This window comes from Microcaecilia unicolor, chromosome 2, assembly GCF_901765095.1.
Source record: "Microcaecilia unicolor chromosome 2, aMicUni1.1, whole genome shotgun sequence".
Classification (NCBI taxonomy): Eukaryota; Metazoa; Chordata; class Amphibia; order Gymnophiona; family Siphonopidae; genus Microcaecilia; species Microcaecilia unicolor.
Genome location: NC_044032.1, coordinates 506,521,241 through 506,545,017, shown reverse-complemented (window position 1 = coordinate 506,545,017; position 23,777 = coordinate 506,521,241).

Genomic DNA, 23,777 nt, shown 5'->3' with positions numbered 1-23,777 from the left:
AATGTATTAAGTTATGTCCAATAAAAAAGGTATCATCTTATTTTCTTTTCCGTGTTTTATTTTCTTTGATTTCTATTGATAACCTTCAAAAACAGGGTAACTATTAAACAATCTCAAGCAAAGAAAGAGCATACAGGAATCTGCTGGTTCTGTCATCAATATCCTGGAACACTATTATATATGAATGGTCAACCTTAAAGCAATATTGCACTTTGGTATGGAATACTACTTCACAAGTGTTGTCTTTGGACAGTCCTATCTCTCCTAGCTTGATCACCTTTTGGTCTACCCTACTTCTTGAGACTGTTTCAAGTGGAAACAAGAAGCTTTTTGATATTTAAGAGCCTTCAGGCTTACAGGAGGCTTATATATTTAGGTACAGTAGATATTTTTCTGTTTCTGTAGGGCTCACAATTACAAAAATAAATACATTTTAAAAAGAGCTGAAGTAGAATTTGAACATCAGTCCCATGGTTTACAGTCCACTGCACTAACCATTAGGCTACTCCTCAGACCTGCTTCCAATTCTGTTAAGAAGGCCTATAATACCTGAATCTATCATAGAGCTTCACTTTCAGGGGAGAAAGAGAGGGACAGCAGCACTGGGGAAATAAGGAGGTATCATGTCTTAATCCCTCCAATCAGAATACCTTCTGGTCTAATAAGGAGGTACTTTTTAGACATGGACTTTTCTTTCCCTTCAGTATTGCTCTTCAACATCCAGATTTCAGGCCATCTTTAATCCCAACCAAAACATTTCCACTTGCTATTTGGTCATACTGCATTGATGAATGTCCCTTTTCTGTTTTTGCAAAATTAGTACTTGGATGTTTCAAGTACATGGGCATCCATTTCGACCTTTTGAGACTTCCATATGCTTTGAAAATAAGCGCCTTAGTATACAGATCCCTAAACTTTTGCCTAATTCTTGTTGCTGTGCTAGTCCACTTGCATATGAAGTTGTTGTAATAATTTATATTGGATTTACTTTGTACATAAGTGACTAGTTTTCATGTGCTATCCTCCATTTATCAGATCAGGTCAGTCTTTTTATTATTATTATTATTACTGCCTTGACAAAGAGAAGATTAAGGGAGGTGCCACATTTTGGAAGAGTAGCCCAATATTTGGAGCAGTGCTGAGAATCCCACTGTTGCTCTTTACAACCTTGGGCAAGTCACATAACCCTCCAGTGCCTCAGGTACAAACTTAGGGGTTGATATTAAAAGGTACAGCACACTAAGGGCTCTGTTTACAAATGCGTGCTAGCATTTTTAAAGCGTGCTAAAAATTAGCATGCACTAACTGTGTAGATACCCACAGCAATATTATGGGCATCTACACAGTTAGCACACTCTAAAAACATTAGTGTATCTTTGTTGCTAGAGTGTTTGACGAATTTCATGTCATCACTTTTTTGAGTATTTAGCTGTTTTTTTATTATATTTTAGGAGATTTTTATACATTTTTTTACATCAATACATATATCTACTTAACCTTGATAATAAAAAAAACCTGTGTAGCCCCTGACGCAGCCCTGCTGGCCGAAACACGGCCTGTGTCAGGCTAATTTGATTATTTGGTTTTCGTTCAATAAATTTATGTTTGAAATGCCTAAATGTAGACATGTTCCACAGTCCTATCCACTCTTCTGTAAACCTTGCGTAACTTTAGGTGTGGTTTATAGAATAGCGCTAAGCGCTATTTTTTGATGTTCCTCTTACTTAGACACCACTTACAGAATCTGACCCTCACTGTGTGTTACTGATTTTGTTAATACATTTATGGGAGGGGGAGTATCATGGGTGGAGAGGGGGGATGGAAGTGTTTAACAGCTCATAGGTTATACTTCACATGTGTTAACTCTACGAGTCATCGTTGACGATACTTTGAAACTGTCTGCTCAGTGTGCTGCGGTGGCAAGGAAAGCAAATATAATGTTAGGTATTATTAGGAAAGGAATGGAAAATAAAAATGAGGATGTTATAATGCCTTTGTATCACTCCATGGTGCGACCGCACCTTGAATACTATGTGCAATTCTGGTCACCGCATCTCAAAAAAGATGTGGGGGCATTTTTGAATAGGGACGCCCATCTCCATGGCCGGCCATCTCCGGGGCCGGCTCCGTAACTGGGCGGAGCCAACCGTATTTTCGAAAAAGATGGCTGGCCATCATTTTTTTTTTGATAATACGGTTGGGGCCGCCCAAATGTCAGAGATGGCTGGGTTTGAGATGGCCGGCCTCGGTTTTTGCCCATAATGGAAACCGAAGCTGGCCATCTCAAACCCGGCCAAATCCAAGGGGCCAGGATTCGTAGTGCACTGGTCCCCCTCACATGCCAGGACACCAACCGGGCACCCTAGGGGGCACTTCTAAAAAGTAAAAAGAAAAATTAAAATAGCTCCCAGGTGCATAGCTCCCTTACCTTGGGTGCTGAGCCCCCCCCCCCCCAAACCTCCCGAAAACCCACTCCCCACAACTATACACCACTACCATAGCCCTAAGGGGTGAAGGGGGGCACCTACATGTGGATACAGTGGGTTTCGGGTGGGTTTTGAAGGGCTCCCATTTACCACCACAAGTGTAACAGGTGGGGGTGGGGGGGTGGGCCTGGGTCTGCCTGCCTGAAGTCCACTGCACCCACTAAAACTGCTCCAGGGACCTGTATACTGCTGCGACGGACCTGAGTGTGACATTTGAGGCTGGCATAGAGGCTGGCAAAAAAGTTTTTAAAGTTGTTTTTCTGAGGGTGGGAGGGGGTAGTGACCACTGGGGGAGTAAGGAGAGGTGATCCCCGATTCCTTCCGGTGGTCATCTGGTCAGTTCAGGCACTTTTTTGGGACTTGGACTTGAAAAAGGGGACCAAATGAAGCTGGCAAAATGCTTGTCAAGGCCGGTTTTCTTTTTCCATTATGGGGCGAACACACCCCCTTGAACTTTCGCCAGCTCCGCAATGAAGACGGCCAAAATCAGCTTTCGATTATACCGATTTGGCGGACTTCAGGAGATCGCCGGCCATCTCCCGATTTGTGTCGAAAGATGGCCGACGATCTCTTTCGAAAATAAGCTGGATACTGGAATTAGAAGAGGTACAGAGAAGGGTGACAAAAATGATAAAGGGGAAGGGACAACTTCCCTATGAGGAAAGGCTGAAACGGCTTGGGCTCTTCATTTTGGAGAAAAGACAGCTGAGGGGAGATATGATAGAGGTATATAAAATACTGAGTGGAGTGGAACGGGTAAACGTGAATCACTTGTTTACTCTTTCCAAAAATACTAGAACTAGCAGGCACACAATGAAGCTACAATTTAGTAACTTTACAGTGAATCGGAGAAAATATTCTTCACTCAACGTGTAGTTAAACTCTGGAATTCTTTGAAAGTGAATGTGGTAAAAGCAGTTAGATTAGCTGGGTTTAAAAAAGTTTTGGATAGCTTCCTAAAAGAAAAGTCCATAAGCCATTATTAAAATGGACTTGGGAAAATCCATTGCTTATTTCTGGGATAAGCAGCATAAATTGTATTGTATTGTTTTGGGATCTTGCCAGGTACTTGTGACCTGGATTGGCCACTGTTGGAAACAGGATACTGGGCTTGATGGACCTTTAGTCTGTCCCAGTATGGCAACACATATATACTTATGGCTAATGCAGAGTTAATACAGGAAGACTTAGCACCTTCTAGAAACAGTAGAAGGCAGTATGTGCTCCCATATTAATTATATGCAGGTATTCCACACTGATAACATTAGCACATGACCTGCAATAAAATATATTTTAAAAATCCCCCCAAAGTGTTGCATTAAATTTGGGTTTAGAATGTGGTAAAATAAAGGGTTACCACGCGTTAAGCCCACATTCTACGCATATTAGTAAAGAGGCCCCTCTAACTGCTTTCCTATATGGATAGCAGACTTAATATTATCACTGAATCTAAATATTGAGAGTCAGCCACTATCCAGACAGCAGTGCTGAGTCTCCAGATTTAAATTCAGCTGTGGTGACTGGACGTTACATATAAATTGCCAACCACTCTTGCTGAATGTTGACGCATTAGATTGTAAACCTCTGAGGATAGAAAAAAAAAAAACTACTGTAACTGAATGGAATATGTTTTGTGCTTCGTTTGAAAGAGGTATGAACTGCATCAAAATCCCTATATTTTTCAAGCACCTATTTGTATGCAGCTATATAATGGGGTAGTTTTCAAAGCACCTACCTGAACATTTAAAATGTTGTTTTACCTACTCAAGTTACTTATACTGTACCTTTACCCCAATGCAAAACAAACAGTCTGTAAATAAATAATTAAATATGTTTTTCAAATATATTGCAAAAGCATATGCAGTTAATACTTAGAGAATAATGTTTATATATCCAAACTGTGCAATTATTGAATGTGCTTATTTATTTATTTTTACATTTGAAGATTTTTAATTTAGTTTAACATAAAGCATAAACATAATCAACCTGAAAATCTCTTATTATACGATAATGTCAAGATGGCCGTGAGACCTGTTATACAATGATATCAAGGTGGGTGTGGGAGCAGCTCACTTGCTCTGGCAATACACAATATTATGCAGGATCCATTCCCGAAATTCAACAAGATCAAACAAGCACTGCCACTCTGCAGGATGCAGAAAACAGGATTTCTCGCATTCCACTATGAACATTTTCAGTCAGAAATATTGTGTTGCAATGCATACCATTCATTCACAGAACTCTTCTCATTTTACTGAGCCTATGATAAGCATTTGAGATAAGGCACTATATGATATGCTTGAATGACACAAATGGATGTGACATCAAGACACTTGCCTGACATATACATAATGCTCAAGTGATCTTATGAATCAAATTGCTCTGATAAAAATTGATTTTCAGAAGGGAAAAAAAGGATTTGTACAGGGCTACTATATTACTATTTGATAAAAGATAAACAGGCTTATTTTTGAAAGAGAAGGACGCCCATCTTTCGACACAAATCGCAAGATGGGTGTTCTTCTCACAGGGTTGCCCACATTGGTATAATGGAAAGACGATTTTGGGCGTCCCCAACTGCTTTCCGTTGCAAGGACAACCAAAGTTCTCGGGGGCATGTCTGAGGCATAGCGAAGGCGGGGCTTTGGCGTGCCTAAAACATGGGCGTCATCGACCCATAATGGAAAAAAAGGGCATCCCTGACGAACACTTGGATGACTTTACCTGGTCCTTTTTCTCTTACGACCAAGCCACAAAAAGGTGCTCGAACTGACCAGATGACCACCAGAGGGAATCAGGAATGACCTCCCCTTACTCCTCCAGTGGTCACTAACCCCATCCCACCCTCAAAAGAAATTTAAAAAATATTTTTTGCTAGCCTCAAATATCATACCTAGCTCCATGACAGCAGTATGCAGGTCCCTAGAGCAGTTTTAGTGGGTGCAGTGCACTTCAGGCAGGCGGACCCAGGCCCATCCTCCCCCTACCTGTTACACTTGTGGTGGTACATAAGTACATAAGTATTACCATACTGGGAAAGACCAAAGGTCCATCAAGCCCAGCATCCTGTTTCCAACAGTGACCAATCCAGGTCACAAATATCTGGAAAGATCCCAATGTGAGCCCTTCAAAACCCATCAGAAACCCACTGTACCCACATCTAGGTGCCCCCCTTCACCCATAAGGGCTATGGTAGTGGTGTACAGTTATGGGGAGTGGGTTTGGGGTTTTTTTTGTGGGGGGGGGGGGGCTCAGCACACAAGGTAAGGGAGCTATGTACCTGGGAGGTTTTTCTGAAGTCCACTGCAGTGCCCCCTAGGGGGACCAGTGCACTACGAATGCTGGCTCCTCCCATGATCAAAGGGCTTGCATTTGGTCATTTCTGAGATGGGCGTCCTTAGTTTCCATTATCGCCAAAAATCGGAAACGACCAAGTCTAAGGACCACCATCTCTAGAGACGACTTATATGTTAAGATTTGAGCATCCCCGACCATATTATCAAAATGAAAGATGGACGCCCATCTTGTTTCGATAATACGGGTTTCCCCGCCTCTTCGCCAGGACATCCTGCAAGGACATCCTCAGGAAAACTTGGGCGCCCCTTTCGATTATGCCCCTCTGTGTTTGAGATGATAGTCAATATTTAATACATAATGCTTCTGGATGTGACTTGTTTGCTTTTTACAAAATTGATTTTGGTTTCTTTTTGTTTTGTTTCATTTTGTTTTTGGTGGGGCATGTTTAAGTTTGTACATGTGACTGAAGACTCTGCTGCTACATGACATAAAGAACATAAGCCCAAACAAAAAGCACCAAGAGCCTTCGAAACCGGAACATATCCTTTAATTGATAGAAGTAGAAATAATGTACATCAGTGAAAGGACATGGGCTGTGTTTCAGAAAACAGTGCCTGCATCAGGGGTCATAAGTCAGTACTTCGAAAAGTAAGGAAAGGATAGCCCACCACCAGGGCACCAAACAGAGACAGTTGACCTTCAAAGCAGTCAAAACTCTGACGTTCCAGTGTCTGTGAAACAAGCATAAGAATAGCCATACTGGGTCAGATCAATGGTGCATATAGCCCAGTATCCTGTTTCCAACAGTGGCCAATCCAGGTCACAAGTACCTGGCAGAAAACCAAATAGTAGCAGCATTTCATACTACCAGTCCCAGGGAAAGCAGCACCTTCCCCATGTCTGTCTCAATAGCAGACTATGGCCTTTCATCCAGGAGTTTGTCCAAATCTTTTTTAAACTCAGATATGCTAACCATTGTTACCACATCCTCTAGCAATGAGACCCAGAGATTAACTATTAATTGAATAAAAAAATATTTCATTCTATTTGTTTTAAAAGTATTTCCATGTAACTTCATTGAGTGTTCCCTAGGCTTTTTACTTTTTCAAAAAGTAAAAAAATGATTCCATTCTACTTGTTCTATACCACTCAGGATTTTATAGACGTCAATCATATCTCGCTTCAGCAGTCTTTATTCCAAGCTAAAGAGTCTTAACCTTTTAAGCCTTTCCTCATATGCATGGAGTACCATCTCTTTTATAATTTTGGCTGCTCATCTTTGAACCTTTTCTAATTCCACTGCATCTTTTTTGAGATATTACAACCAGAACTGAACACAATACTCAAGATGAGTTTGTACCATGGAGTGATACAGAGGCATTATAATATTCTTGGTTTTATTTACCATCTCTTTCCTAATAAGTCCTAGCATCCTGTTTGCTTTTTTGGCTGCCACCACACACTGGGCAAAATATTGTAGTGTATTGTCTACAATGAGACATAGATCTTGTTCTTGGGTAGTGACCCCCAAGGTGGACCCAAGCATCACGTAACTAAGATTTGAATTATTATTCCCAATTTGCATTACTTTGCATTTTTCTATGTTAAATTTCATCTACCTTTTGGATGCCAAGTCTTCCAATTTCCTAAGGTCATCCTGTGATTGTTCACAGTCCACATGTGTTTTTACAACCTTGAATAGTTTCGTGTCTTCTGCAAATGTTATCTCACTTGTCAGTCTGATTTCAAGATTATTTATAAATATGTTAAATAGCACCAGTCTCAGTACAGATTCCTCCTGCAGCACTCCACTATTCAGTCTCCTCCATTGAGAGAAATGGCCATTTACCATACTCTGTGTTTTCTGTCCAATAAACAGTTCCTAATGCATAACAGAACGTTGCCTCCAATCCCATGACTATAATTTTCTCAGGAGTGTCTCATGAGAAACTTCATCAAAAGCTTTCTGAAAATCTAGACACTACATCTACTGGCTCTCCTTTATCAACATATTTATTCACGTCTTCAAAGAAATGAAGCAAATTGGTAAGGCAACACCTCCCATGGCTGAATCCATGCTGTCTCTGTCCCAATAAACCATGTTTATCTATGTGTTACATAAGTTTATCTTTTATAATAGTTTCCACTATTTGCCCACCATGGACGTCAGGATTACCAGTATATAATTTCCTGGACCACCTTTGGAACCCTTTTAAAAATTGGCATTACTTTGCCACCCTCCAATCTTCAGGTACTACAGATGATTTTAATGACAGGTTACAGATTACTAACAGCAGATCAGCAATTTCTTGTTTGGGTTCTTTCAGTACCCTTGGATGCATGCCATCCAGTCTTGGTGATTTACTACTTTTTAATTTGTCGATTTGGCTCAGTACCTTTTCTATATTCACCGAGATTTCTTTCTCTGTATCTGCACCCTTGGAAATTATTTCTGATACAGGTCGATCTTTTATATCTTCTTTTGTAAAAAATGAAGGAAAACATTCAGAATCTACACTATGGCCATGTCCTACCTGAGTGTCTCTTTTGCTCCTTCATGATCTAACAGTCCCATATTTTCCCTTGAAGCTTTCTGCTTCTGATGTAAGTAAAAAAGTTGTTACTGTGAGTTTTTGCCTCTGTGGCAAGTTTCTCTTCATATTCCTTTTTATCCCTTTTTATCAATGCTTTGCATTTAACTCACCAGTGCTCATGTTGCTTCTTATTTTCTTCATTTGGGTCTTTTTCCCCCATTCTTTCAAGGATGTTCTTTGGGCTCTGATAGCTTCTTTCACTTCACCTTTTAACCATGCTGGTTGTTGCTTTCTCTTCTTTCCACCTAACTAAATACATGGAATTCATATAGTCTAGGCTTCCAATATGGTATTTAAAAAAAACAAAAACAACATCCATGCCTGAATTAATTTCTAACCTTTGCAACCAATCTTTTTAACTTCTTTTTAACCATTTTCCTCATTTTATCATAGTTGCTCTTTCAAAAATTAAATGATACTACAATAGATTTCCTTTGTGGCTTCATTCCAGTTATTAGTTCAGACTTGATCATATTATGATCACTGATTCCCAAGGAATCCAACACCATTACCTCTCATAGTATGTCCTGCATTCCACTAAGGACTAGATCTAAAATGGCTACCTCTTGTTGGTCCCTGGACCAGTTGCTCCAAGAAGCAGTCATTTATTATGTCTAGGAATTTTACCTCCCTAGTGCACCTTCATGCAACTTTTACTCAGTTGATATTGGGATAATTGAAATCAATAAATATTCAAACAGGAACATATACTATATAATCACAGAATATTAAAAAAAAAACATGGAGGGGCATTTTTTATATAACATCTAAGTTCAACTTTGGACGTTTTGCTAAAAATACCCAAAATTCAAGTGGGGAGTATAGCCATTTTCAAAACAGAAAAAATGTCAATCTTTTTTTTTAATCCAAAAATGGCTATTTGCTAGATATTATTGTGCTCTGTTCATTTATCTGTTTGGTCCATTTTTGGAAAAAAATGTCCAAGTGAAAAATGCACAAAATCACACCATTGGGATGTAGGAGGAGCTAGAATTCTTAGTAGACTGGCCACACAAACATCCCAGAAGAGCATTAGAGCACCCTAGGGGGTGCTGCAGTGGACTTCAAATAAATGCTCCCAGGTACACATCTCACTGTTGCTCCCTTATCTTGCCAATGAGCCCCCCAAAACCCAGTACCCTCAACTGTACACCACTACAATAGCCCTTATAAGTAAAGAGGGCACCTATATGTGGGTACAGTGGGTTTCTGGTGAGTTTTGGAGGGGTCAAAGTTTCCACCACAAGTGTAAAAGGTAGGGGGAGGTTATGGACGTGGGTCAACCTGTCTGCAGTGCACTGCATCCACCACTAGACTACTCTAGGGACCTGCATGCTGCTCTAATGAACCTGAGTATAACATCTGAGGCTGGCATAGAGGCTATGTCAACAATCATGCCTTTCCTTTTAGAAAGATATCATACTAACACAAAAAATATTATGGTGGAGAAAAAAACCCTCCTAAACAAGACCTAACACTAGTCCTAGTTTGGCAAGCCACCACTAAGGACTTGGCACATTCAGTCATAGGTCAGAAAATTCTCCACCATTAATGTTCCAAGTGTCCAATATATTTTATCAATATCAAGGTGTTCCAAAAGAAAAAAACACAACCAGTTCAATATGGGAGACAGTGTAACAATACACAAACAAAGTTTGAGATGGACTTGGAACAATTGAGAATCAACTAAACCATAAAACCAAGTCAATATACATTCATATGCTCCAAATTTAAATTATTTTAATACTTCAAATTCAAAATTATTTTAATTATTTTAACCACAGATGCTCTACATTTATTTATTTATAATGGGGAAAAGGACCTCAGCTTCCAGACCTTGCAGATCTTGTTAAGTTCTGCTTTGTATAGGATCAATTATCATTCATTGGTCCTAAACCCCCCCCCCCCCCCCCCCCCCACACACACACACACAATTTCATTTTTTATTCTTCAAAACAGCAGCATACTTATAATCATAGATATCAAAAAATGGTCTGACCCAGTATGGCTATTCTTATGTTATTAAAGGCCTTTTCAGCAACTAAAGATACCAAGAAGGTTGGTTGGTCCAAACCGTGAGCACCGTGCATAAGATGAAAACAAAGTCTAGTGGTATAGAAAAAAAGTCAGCCTGTAAAGAGGTTGACAGTCTATTAGTAAGTATGCTTGCTTAAATTTTATCTACATTAATTTGGGATATTGGTTATTAGTTGGCTATTTCCATGTGATCCTGGCCAGGCTTTGGCAAAATCTACTGTGGCAGCCTCAGTAATTGCACTCTTCATTTGTCTAGCTGCAATAAACAACTGATGTAGCCTCAATAATGTTGTGGTCATCATTTGCTGAAAGGCTTTGAAAAATTCTACAGTTAAACCATCCATGCCAGGGGTCTTATTATATATGAAAGATCCAATCACTGTCAAAATTTCAGATTCAGACACAAGAACATCTAGAACCTCCCATTTGGGGAGGGAGAGCTTCTGTCTCTGAAGACTAGAAAAAAAGGACACATAAACTGACTCAGTCTGAGTACTTTCTCATTGGTACAATTTGGTGTAAGTCATGGAAGGAGGCAATAATCTGTTTTATTGCACTAGTATGTCACGAGGACTCTTAATAGACTGTATTAATTCCCTTTGTTTCCTCCCCTTTAATTATTATGCAAATACTTTGCCCACCCTATTATTTGTATAATAGTATGCTGCTTGTTAGATGTAAATTTCCTTCCAAGCAATGACAGTAGCAATCCTATTATACTGGAATTTCAGCTTCATCAATTTCTGAATGGTGGAATTGTGCCATTTCTTGTGCAATTCTGATTCTTGTGCCTTAATGTCAGTTCCTAATCCCACCAATTCATGTTAACTTTCTTTATTTTTCCTAGCCATGTATGCTATTATAGCCCCCTGATTCATGGTCTTGGAAGTGTCCCACTTGACCACTTCTGACACTACAGAAGAGTCATTATATCAAACGTATTCTGCCATTTCTGCAGTCATATAGGTGCAGAAATCCCTGTCTTGAAGGAGAGACTCAAAGAACATTGGAAAGTCAATAGTACCCCAGCATGGGACTGTCTATACCTGTTGATTCAACCTAAGATGTAGTAACAGTGGTTAGCATATCTGGGCTTAAAAAAAGGTTTAGACAAGTTCCTGGAGGAAAACATGGGATTTATAAAAATAATTATAGATTCAAGATGGCGTCACGGCAGGATGTGGAAGTTGGCTGCTCCTAAATAATTCTGCTGATTTTCCTTTTCTTCGACAACTAAGCCGAAAAGGAAGAGTAAACTTAGGGGACCTCCTCTCCCTAAACAGATCCCTTCCTTACCTGGACAGTTACCAATTTCCCCATACTTGGTGTTGACCCCAATTCTGGGCGCTTCCGCTGACGAGGCTGGGAAGAGTCTCGTCCAGGAGAGTGATCTTTGGCTCAGCCCATTTGGACCTTTGACCCCACCGCCTCCGCAACTCGACGGGGTTTCTGTTCCGAGGCCCGAAGCTGGAAGCTCGAAGGGGTGGTGAACCCCGTCAGAAGGAGTGGAACTTGCGAAACCAACAGAGCAGGCAGTGGGTGACCAAGGAGTACCGGAGATGGCAACTGGGGAAGTAACGGAGGATGCGACTGGGTCAGTAAATCTACAAGAAGCTTTCCTTTGCTTTTCTGCAATCCAATCGTTAATTAAACCCCAAGAGGTGTCCTTGGACTCTATATGGACAGCCCTAGAAGCCATGCACAAGGTCTGTAACGCTTTTATTTCCGTATCTTTAAATAATTCCTCTCAAATAAAGAATTTAAAAGATAAGATGGAAGGACTTTCAGTGAAACAACCTAAACTTGAGACTGCTAGTGCTAAATTACAGGAACAACAAGCACAAATCTCTGGAGATAGAATAGTACTACACCGCAAGATTGAAAACTTGGAAAACCTTTCAAGAAATTTAAATCTGCATCTTTTAAATTTTCCAAAAGACCAATTTATTACGCATAGAGATATGTTTGTGAAATTTCTGAAAGAGGTGTACAGGTACTCAGATCAAGCCCTTCCACCTACTCAGAGAATATATTACCTAAAAACTTTGCCAAAATTGAGTAAGAATGTTCCTGAAACTCCAGATAGGATTATTGAATCATTGGACTTAACAAATATTTTGGAACAATCGAATGAAAACATTGAGGCCAGAGCTACTTTAATTGTTTCATTTGTTTTTTTACAAGATAAAGAAACTCTGTTGAGACTATACTTTAAGAATATACACCCAGAATTTAAGGGTGCTAAAATTTCAATTTTTCCGGATATATCTCGTTGGTCTCAACAGAGGAGAAAGAAATTTCTAGAGATGAAGCAAAAATCTCTGGCTATAAAGGCAAAGTTCCAATTGCATTTCCCGTGTAAATGTATGTTGACTATGAATGACAAAAGATACATTTTCTTTGAGCCTGAACAATTACGTACATTCCTTGATGCACAAGGCGATAAGGGTTAAGTACATATAAAGAAAGGTTGTATAATTAAGGGGTAACCTCCTGCCGATCCTAAGGTTTATGATTGTTTAAATCCCAACTTCCATGGGTTTTCTTTAAACTATCTTGAATCCCCAATTGATTTTGTGGACTATAAAGTAACTAAGGTTATTATTATTATTTGGTTATCAATAGAAATCAAACAAAATAAAACATGGAAAAGAAAATAAGATGATACCTTTTTTATTGGACATAACTTAATACATTTCTTGATTAGCATTCGAAGGTTGCCCTTCTTCGTCAGATCGGAAATAAGCAAATGTGCTAGCTGACAGTGTATATAAGTGAAAACATTCAAGCATTACTATGACAGTCTGACAGGGTGGGAGGATGGGGGTGGGTAGGAGGTATGCATGGGGACATCAAAGCATATCATTGATATTCTAACAGGATGGGTGTGGATAGGTGAGGGGTGGGGTGATCAACAGAGACATGCAGCTTTATGGTTTATAATGGGCTAGGAACCCCAGATCCTTGTTAAGTCCTTTCTGTTGGGTGTTAAAATATTCAATCATTCTGACTTCAAAGGTCTTACGTTCTTGTATGGTTTTAAAGTTACCTTTCAGGATTCTCACTGTGAAGTTGCTGGTACAGTGTCCTGGTCCTGTAAAATGTTGATCAACAGGTGTGGGAACCCTACTGGCACCAGCATTGTTCATGTGATGTCTATGTAAATTGAATCTTGTCTTAAGCATCTGGCCTGTTTCTCCAACATAGCATCCTTCTAGAAATGTTACAAAAATACACAAATAGTTCCCAGGTGCATAGCTCCCTTACCTTGGGTGCTGAGCCCCCCCCAAATGCCCCCAAACCCACTCCCCACAACTCTACAGTATTACCATAGCCCATAGGGGTGAAGGGGGGCACCTACATGTGGGTAGAGTGGGTTTGGGGGGGTGTTGGAGGGCTCAACACTTAGCACAACAAGTGTAACAGGTAAGGGGGGGTGGACCTAGGTCTGCCTGCCTGAAGTGCACTGCACCCATTAAAAACTGCTCCAGGGACTTGCATACTGCTGTCAGGGAGCTGGGTATGATATTTGAGGCTGGCATAGAGGCTGGCAAAAAAGTGTTTTATTTTATTTTTTTAGTGTGGAAGGGGGTTGGTGACCACTTGAGGAGTATGGGGAGGTCATCCCCCATTCCTTCCGGTGGTCATCTGGTCAATTGGGGCAACTTTTTGAGGCTTGGTCGTGAAAATTAAAGGACCGGGTAAACCCGTCGAAATACTGATTAAAACCGCTACACCCATGCCCGCCCATGTACCGCCTTCACTTCACTGCCGAAACATCCCCTTGAACTTTTGCCGGTGTGGCGATGGGAAAGTGGCGATGGTGTCAAAAACGTCTCTTTTGATTATACCAATTTCACCGCTTTTGCGAGATCGCCGGCCATCTCCCGATTTATGTCGGAAGATCGCCGGCGAACACTTAAATAAGCCTGATAGTAACATAGCAAATGATGGCAGATAAAGACCTGTATGGTCCATCCAGTCTGCCCAACAAGATAAACTCATTTTACATGGTATGTGATACTTTATATGTATACCCAAGTTTGATTTGTCCTTGCCATTCTCAGGGCACAGACCGTAGAAGTCTGTCCAGCACTCTTCTTGTACTAAAAGTTCTGAAGCTAATGTCGAAGCCCCTTAAAATTTATACTCAAGCCCATCCATATTTATTCAGTCACAATCAGGGTGTAGACCGTAGAAGTCTGCCAAGCATAACCTTATCCCTTCACTTTATCTTTCTGAGTTAGTCAAACATGAAAGGCAAATTTCAACACCATTTGCAGGACTTAGGTAACATGACTTAGCTAAAAAAAACAACCTCCCCTCTAAATCTGGGTAAAAGTAAATGTAGGTTTCAAGAATGTATTCATGGAGGTGTATTTATACCAGGGGAGAAAATTAGTACATGTGCATACCATTTTCAAACATACAGATGCTGTTTTATCCCTTCTCACCACCTGCACAAAAGAACAGGCAAAAAGTATGTACACACGTTTAACACAAAACTAATTTTCAAAGAGAAACTACATTTAAATTTCATTTATTTTACATTTATTCTCAACTAATCACCAAATTACCCAAAGCCCTCTAAGCAAGACACAGGCTAAACAAGTAAGAAAGTATCATATTGAATTGCAGATAAAAGCAGATAAAGACTGAAATGCAATCCACCACTCCCTGTGGATTACCCCATGCCTTCTTGGAAGCAAAATACAGTAATCCCATTGTTCCTTTGGAAGAACTGCCTCTCTGTGTAATTTGTGTCAGTGTTTTGTTTCCTTCTTCCTGCTGTTAAATAATCTTCTGCATTTTAAATATGTGACTTTCTCTGAACTGCTTCTATGTCTTTATTTTCTTAGATATGGCCTCTAAAACTTAACAGAACATTCTGAGGTCATACCAAAGACCCTTATAGGGGCATTATCACCTCCTTTTCTCTGCCTGTTATGCCTCTCTCCAACCATTAGAGCATCCCTTTGCTCTAGCCACTATTTCATCCCACTGTTTTGCTACCTTAAGCTCATCAGGTACTGTTACCCCAAGGTCTCTCTCTCCTCTGGTCAATGCACACCGACTTCCCTCCAATCTCCACCCTTCTCCCATCACATACAGCTCCTTAGAATTTCTGCATCTCAAATGAATGACTCTGCTCTTTATGCACTGATGGGGCAATGATCAGAAGCAAACAGAGGCGCTAGAGACTGTTAGTGCCATACTAGCGCCTACGTTTGCTACCGCCCCATGATCAGAGCCCACGAGCATGTAAAATAACGCGCTCGTGGGCTCTGAATATAACTAGCATGCGAATGCATGCCAAACAGGGCTAAACCTTATCATCCCCAATGATCAGCGACCAGCGTGCCAAAGATTGACTCGCTGGCCACAGCAAACCCTACACAGCTCAAGCAGACCATTGGGGAGGAATGGTGAACCCTGTCCAGTTCCCCCGACCCCCCCCTCCGACACAGGTTCAAGGGGGCTGGAGATCCGGTGGGTCTCCAGCCCCCCTAACCCCCCCCCCCCCCAACATCCCTCGGATGTCCCTGGTGGACCAGTGGGCCGCGGGTGAATCCCCCCACCTGGTGGCCTAGCGGCCCTTCACCGCCCCCTACCTTAAGATGGAGGAGGGAGGTGGCCTCCCTCCTCTTCCACCAGGGCCGCCTGCAAAATGGCCCTGCCCATGCTTCCTGGGATGCACTACGTGGGGCTTCACACCATATAAGGGAGAAACTCAGCTATGAATTTTAACTGCTAACTCCAGTCTGCTATAGATCTTTGAAACATTTACAAACAGACAATTGTTTTTTTCTTTTAGCCTCTCCAAAATGTTTCTTACAAAGATATTGAACAAAATCAATTCCAGGCCAGATTTCTCCAGCTTTGTAATACATGCAATCATGTTAAGAAAGAATAAAATACCTCAAGAAATAACAAAAGCAATGCACATGTTAATAATTAATTTGATCTATAGATGGAATGTTCTGATAATAAAAGCATAAAATACATTTACTAAAAGCTCATGAAAATTGCCCCCATGATGACCTTGGTAGTTTTTCCAAGTCACAATCCAAAGAAAACAAAATTTTAACAAAGCTTTTCTCTGAGCGGTGTTTTGCACAGCATGGCAAATTAGTTTGGAATTATATCTACTCTTCTCCTTGTTTAAATGCCCTTTAGATGAGGACATCACGTGAGTGAACAAACATTAACTATACCACAACTGTACCTTTAAAAACCACAGAAAGAACAAGAAGTGCATGAGATGTACAGTGCTGTATAAAACTATAATTCAGTTAAACTGTGTCAATAAGATTACATTGTTTTCATTAATGACCTTTACATCCTTGTCAATAAGAACATAAGAATAGCCATACTGGGTCAGACCAATGCTCCATCTAGCCCAGTATCCTGCTTCCAACAGTGGCTAATCCAGATCACAAGTACCTGGCAGAAAACCCAAACAGTAGCAACATTCCATGCTACCAACCCTAGGGCAAGCAGTGTGGCTTCCCCATGTCTATCTCTATAGCCGACCATAGGCTTTTCCTCCAGGAACTTTTCCAACCCTTTTTTTAAAACCCAGATATACTAATCACTGTTATCACATCCTCTGGCAATGAGTTCCAGAGCTTAACTATTCTTTGAGTGAAATAAAAAATATTTCCTTCTATTTGTTTTAAAAGTATTTCCATGTGAACTACAATAAAGTGATGATGACATATGTGTTAACATTATTTTATTTATTTGGATTTAGGTGAGATCTCTTCAGTAATAGTTCAAGGTGAGTTGAATTCATATGCACTTAGCATTCCTTTGTCCTTAAAGGACAATCTAATTCTGGCCCTGTGTCAATGGAGAGTTGAATGACTTTTCCTAAGGAGAAGCAGTAGGACTTGAACTGGGCGTCCTTAATTGTCAGTTCAGTGCTCTAACCATTGAGCTGCTCATCTACTGTATATGAGTAAGGGTTGTATTTTCTTTTCTTTCCTCCTGTATCCAAGGAAGGAGCTTATGTGAAGCAGGCCCTGTACATTTTAATTCCTGATTTCCAGTTTACAACTTCAAGTTTACAAATAGTGAAGGGTATAACTAATAAAGTTCACAGCATACCATTAAAAAAAAGACTTTGCAATGACGTTCTGACAGAAAACAATCCATTACTTCTTATGAGCTTGGAATGTATATTATTTACTAGAATATACTTTGAAACTCACATAAAAGGTTTTCAAAAGCATTTAAGAACTAAGGGGGTGGGGGAGTTATCGACAAGGGCTACCATTAAGACATATTATTTTACTACTAACGCTTACTATTTTAGCACAGGTCTCATTGATGTGATATATATGAGTGATATATGTAATTGGTTTGTCCTCTTTGGTATGGAAGTTTTTTGTTAGAGCTGTCCGATTACAAAATGGATTTCTTTTATGTTAGAATACTGTTGTATGTTATTTGTATTTTTAAAGATATTATTATATGTCATTTGTATATTTAAAGATGTAAACCGTTCTAGTTTGCTATGTAAGAAGTAACGGTATAGTAAATAAATAAATGATAAGCGATTGTATATAGTTACCTATTTATTAATAACCTGGGATAACAGTAAAGTAACCCATCTTAACCCATCTAAATTTTATGCTGTTTTGTGCTATAGAAATAGCTAGAGAGTTTTCCTTACACAATATTATTTTGATTGTGAAAACAAGGGAGTTTTCATCCTCTGGATTTTATGCATAGCTGTGCATAGACAATACCAGCTGTATTTCTGGTGCTTAAGTACAGACAGGCACTTAGGAGGGCTGCTACAGTAAATCAAATCACCCTTAAAAGCAGGGGAGTGTTAGGTACATACATTCGTGCTCTCTCTCTCTCTCTCTCAAGATTAACAGAGGACTCAGATTCATAAGCATAGAAATGTTTTCTTATTTGTTCAAAAGACAAATACTTGGAGGGTAGTATGCCATACTAAACTGCATTTTTCCCCCCAAGGCAATGTTCTATATGCATTAGTACGTTCAAAATGGTCTGAAAAAAAGTACAGGAAGTGTCATGTCTTAGGCTTTTTTCATCTTGGTAAATGTGAGGCCTTCTGTATTGTAAACTTTCAGTGATAGCTTGTTACATGCAAATTGACCCAAATTTATAGTGTGATGATTTAAAAAAAGCATGCAAAGCAGCTCATTATTGTTGGGGAAGAGTGTACATTCTTCATAAAAGTGTACACTCCTCTGAAAGGATGTGCACTATTCCCCAAAGATATTCTTTCCAAAACAATGTGCATTAATACTGATATTACTCATACACAATTTTTTTTAAACCCAAACAAAATGAACATTCCCATAAATGACATAGGAAAGTAAGCCAAACACATTTTTGGCCTACACATTTCTATTGAATACTTTGAATGAGCCCCAAATTCTTTCTTCTTCTTCTTCCTTTGAGGTTTCTATTTCAGTAATCCCAATGGTTGACAAAAGTCCAGCACTATGTTGGTTATAGACTAATTTCTTTTTTTTTATTATTATTTATTTATAAATTTATAACATCAATCACAAGTATTACATCTTGTTTAAGAAAAGCAGAAAGAAATAGGTACATAGGTATTATCCACAAAAGAAACAAAACCGTTCATAATCTTTCTTAGACCACAAATAAAGTTCAGGGGGCAAGTAAACTTAAAAGGAGATAACTAAAGCAAAATTATAAGTATATGGCCTGGCACACTTCGCACTTTACACTGTGAACTACATGTTCTAAATTAACACTGGATATATTTGTTCAGTTTTTTTAAATCTATAAAAGATCTCAAATGTTCCGGATCTGTAAAAAGATACTTATTATCAAGATACCGTATTTGACCGGATATGCCAATACAAAACTGGCACCTAAAGCTTTAACTTCATCTCTCATTGCCAAGAAGGCTCACCTTCTTTCCTGAGTAACCTGCACAACATCTGAAAAAATCCAGACTTTAGCACCATAAAATGGTTTAGCAAGATTTCTAAAGTATAACTTTTTATCATATTTAAATCTTGTTCAAAAACTAATGATACAAGAAGTGTTCACCTTTCAAAAATTCCATCGTTGGATTGCTCCAAAAATGCCGATAAATCTTGTAGACCTTCATTCCTATCTTCTCTCTTTTTAGGAATTGGTAAATAATAGATGTTGTTAATCGGAGGAATTAAAGTTGATGAGACAGATAGGTTTTCAGTCAGGTATTTTTTGAACATTTCTGTGGCGTTTATTTCTGATGACCAAGGAAAATTAAGAATCCGGAGGTTCAGACGTCTATTATAGTTCTCAAAGTTCTCTATCTTGCGATGAATTGCTATTTTATCCTTAATTAATAAATCCGTTTTAGTAGTCAAAAGAGATATCTCTTGTTGAACCTGCGTTTTATTTTGCATTGTCTCTTGTTTCAATGTTTCAAACGTAGTTGTTAATATATCCAGCTTACTCACAATTAAAGACATCTCCTTGGCAGCTTGAGTAACAGTTGAAGTCAAAGTCTGAAACGCAGCCCAAATAGACTCCAGTGTAGGCGCCATTGGAGAAACTTTTTCTCCTTTGCTGTTACCCTCCACCGTCTCAGGTAGGTCGCCGCCGAGCAGAGAATCTGCAGCCACAGAAACCGAGAGCTCCTGGATTTCCAAACTCTCCCAAGCAACGGTGGGGCATGGCGGTTGATTCACATCCGGTGAGGATAACGTTGTTTCATTTCCCTGTGGGTTAAATGCTCCTTCATTTTCCCCCACTGCGGGTAAACTCAAACCGGTTAAGCGAGGCGTACTCATGGCATACCGGTCCAGCGTTGTCTGAATTTGCGTTGTACCCAAAGACGTCGGTGGTAGGCTTCTTACTACGCCCTTCCTTTTTGTATGGGGCATATTCAAAAGAAAATCTCAGCCAAGCAAGAATTTCGGAAGAATACAGACATGCTCCAGCAGCCAACGAGTCTAATCCGCCATCTTGACATGCCTCCTTGAGACCATAGACTGATTTCTTTGTTTAATCAAGACTACAAAATATTACAACATTCAACTCGTGCCTAGAACATCATATCTGAGCTGGAGGGGTAAAGCATTCCATATGGTAGGGCCAACAACAGAAAAGTTGCAGGTGGTATTATATCTGATGTGTTGAAAAGAGGGAATAACTAGAAGATGTTGTTGAGATGAGTGAAGAACCCATGATGAAGAATACGTGTCATAAAATGTGCCAAGAAAGAGGGGGACCCAGTGGTAGCTATTTTGAACACCAGAAGTAAGATCTTATAGGTTATTCTGTGCGGGATTGGTAACCAGTTGGCGGCCTTTAGAAGGGGTGTGACATTATCAATTTTTTTCACTCCAATGATCAGTTTAATGGAGTTGTTTTGGATCAGTTGAATACGGTGTAGGTCCTTCTGTCGAAGGCTTTGTTTAACGAGTTACAATAATCTATTTGTGACAAGACAAAGGGATATACTAATATTTAAAGAGTGGGAGGGTGTAGAAGTGCTTTAATTGATCAGATTAGGTGGAGCTTCAAGAAGCAATGCCGAATCAAAGTTGAAATTTGAGCACGGTCAATTACAATCCCGAGAAGTTTAAAAGAAAGAACAGTGGAACTTATGAAGTAGAAGTGGAGTGGTAAAAAAATCATGCTGGATTGGGTTTGCCAATAAGAGGGCCTTGGATTATTCTGGATTAAATTTTAGCTTATGATCAGTTAACCAGGAAGTGATCCTTGAGAGTTTGTCATTGAGAGACTGAATGTCCTGTGGGTTGATAGGGTTGAGAGATGTCAAACTTTGAATATAATCAGCATATATAAAACCTGTAAGGCCAATGGACTGAATGAGGGTAAGTAATAGGGCCATAAAGATATTAAACAAGGTTGGCCACAAGTTGTGGAGAATGGTCCAGAGATGGCTTCTTGGTGGTTCACTATATAGGTTCTGGAGAAGAGGTATGACTGGAACCAGGCTAAGGCTTGATCTGTGATATCAATGTGATGTAGGCATTGTAGTAGAATAACATGATCCATGTAGGAATGCCGAGAGGTGAGGGTGGGGGGAGAATTTACCAGACCAGGCTCCGGCAAGCTTCTTCATGCCTGCCTTCTTTTTCCGGGTCTGTCCTCTCCTGCTCCTGCATGCTGCCCAGAACCCGGATAATTACATTAACACAATATCGTGTTAATGCAATCATCTGGGTCCTGACTCCCAGCACTAGCAGGAGAGGACAGACCAAGGAGGGTGGATGAAAACAGAAGATGGGATGACATCAAAATGTTGAAGCCAATTAGGTTAGTCTCTCTTTCACCTTCCCCACGCAGCAGTCATCCCACAACAAAGCAAACAAACCTATGAGATGTTGCATCCATGTTGTGATTCTTTATTGCTCGGTAGCATTTTTATTTGATCCCACTTATCTTTTCAAAAATGCCAGCTTGTGCAGTGGGTGGGGTGGCAGTGTGAGTTGGGTGGGGGCATGAGTGGGGAGACAGGGGAGCAGCTTAGTAGTTAGTGCAGCAGATCTTGATCCTGGGGAACTGGGATTGATTCCCACTTCAGCTCCTTGTGACTCTGGGCAAGTCAGTTAACTCTCCATTGCCCCAGGTACAAAATAAGTACATAACATAAGTACATACATAAGTATTGCCATACTGGGACAGACCAAAGATCCATTAAGCCCAGCATCCTGTTTCCAACAGTGGCCAATCCAGGTCACAAATACCTGGCAAGATCCCAAAAAAGTACAAAACATTTTATACTGCTAATCCAGAAATAGTGAATTTTCCCCAAATTCAATGTAATAATGATCTATGGACTTTTCCTTTAGGAAGCTGCCCAAACCTTTTTTAAACTCCACTAAGCTAACTGCCTTGACCAAATTCTCTGGCAACGAATTCCAGAGTTTAATTACATGTTGAAGAAAAACCTTCTCCAATTTGTTTTAAATTTACTACATTGTAGCTTCATTGCATACCCCCTAGTCCTAGTATTTTGGAAAGCGTAAACAGACTCTTCACATCTTCCTGTTTAACTCCACTCATTATTTTATAGACCTCTATCATATCTCCCTTCAGCTGCCTTTTTTCAAGCTGAAGAGCCCTAGCCTCAGCACAGTCTGGAGAGTCAGGTAAGTTTGGGTGAATAAAGCTATGCTGGCTGTTCTCTCTGTTTTATCCTCTCTTCCTCAAGCACAGACAGTGTGAGGGGCCTCATTGATAGTATTCCTATGTGTAGTACAGGACCTCAGGCAGGTGGGAGAGGTGTAAGAAGGCACACCAGAGTACATGCTTAAAGGATGGTTATCAAGGGTCATGTCCCAACAATTCAACAGGGAGTACTAGTTAGTGGGCAAGTCTAGGGCCACTCAGATTGCTGGGTGGAGGGCCCTTGTATTTGTAATGTTTAGGTGCCTTCTTTCCCACCTTCACATATGCCCATCACCAACCAGTGTCTATTCCTGCTTTCCACACTCACGTGTTCCTTTCACTGTGCCCTCCACACCACTTCCACAATTCTTCCTTCCTTACCCACATGGCTGTGTGTCTGTCTGGCAACCTGTTCTCTGAGGTATACAGTGCACCATGCCCTTTGGCTCCTGCAGTGTTGGATGTAGAGGCATACATCTTTTGGTTGCATGACAATGCCATTCCTCATCAGCTGTAGTCTAGAAGTGCACATGTTCAAGATGGCTGCAATACACACATTTTTTTCTACTTTCCCTATGCAGGTGAGGACACAGAGTCCAATGTAGAGCTAGAAATCAGCCAACAGGCAGTGCAAGCACATGAGGCGGAGGAGGGTGAATCAGTGGCAGCTGAGGGCTCACAGGAGGACATGCTGATGATAGCAGCCAGCAGATGCCTGCACAGAATTTGCAGCTGGTGGACTACCAGCAGCAGAAGCTATAGCTGCTGCTTGAGGGGCTCCAAGTCCAACAAGAATGTGGGCAGCTGCTATGAACCATGCAGCAGGAAAGCTGGGAGGCAGCCCAGAATATCTGACAGCAGCTTCTGGGGATCCGGCGAGATCTCCAGGATTACATGGTGGCCTTAGCGAGCACACTGCCTATACAGCAAGTGCATGAGTCTCCAACTGGAATCAGTGAGGCCAACAGTCCTGCAGAAACACCTTCCACACCAGCCAAAAGTGGCACCAGTGGCCACATCACCCAGCCAAGCTTCACAGCACCCACCTCAGCTGCAGAGCTGCAACCACTATCCAAGTGTCCAAGGATGGGACTCACAGCACCCCAGGCCAGTGGGACAACCATGAGGCCAGGTCCCTTAGGGCCAGTACATGCTCCCTTGCTGGGTACTGGACACAGCAGCAGATCAGCCACCTGGCCTATCAGTTGGCCAGATT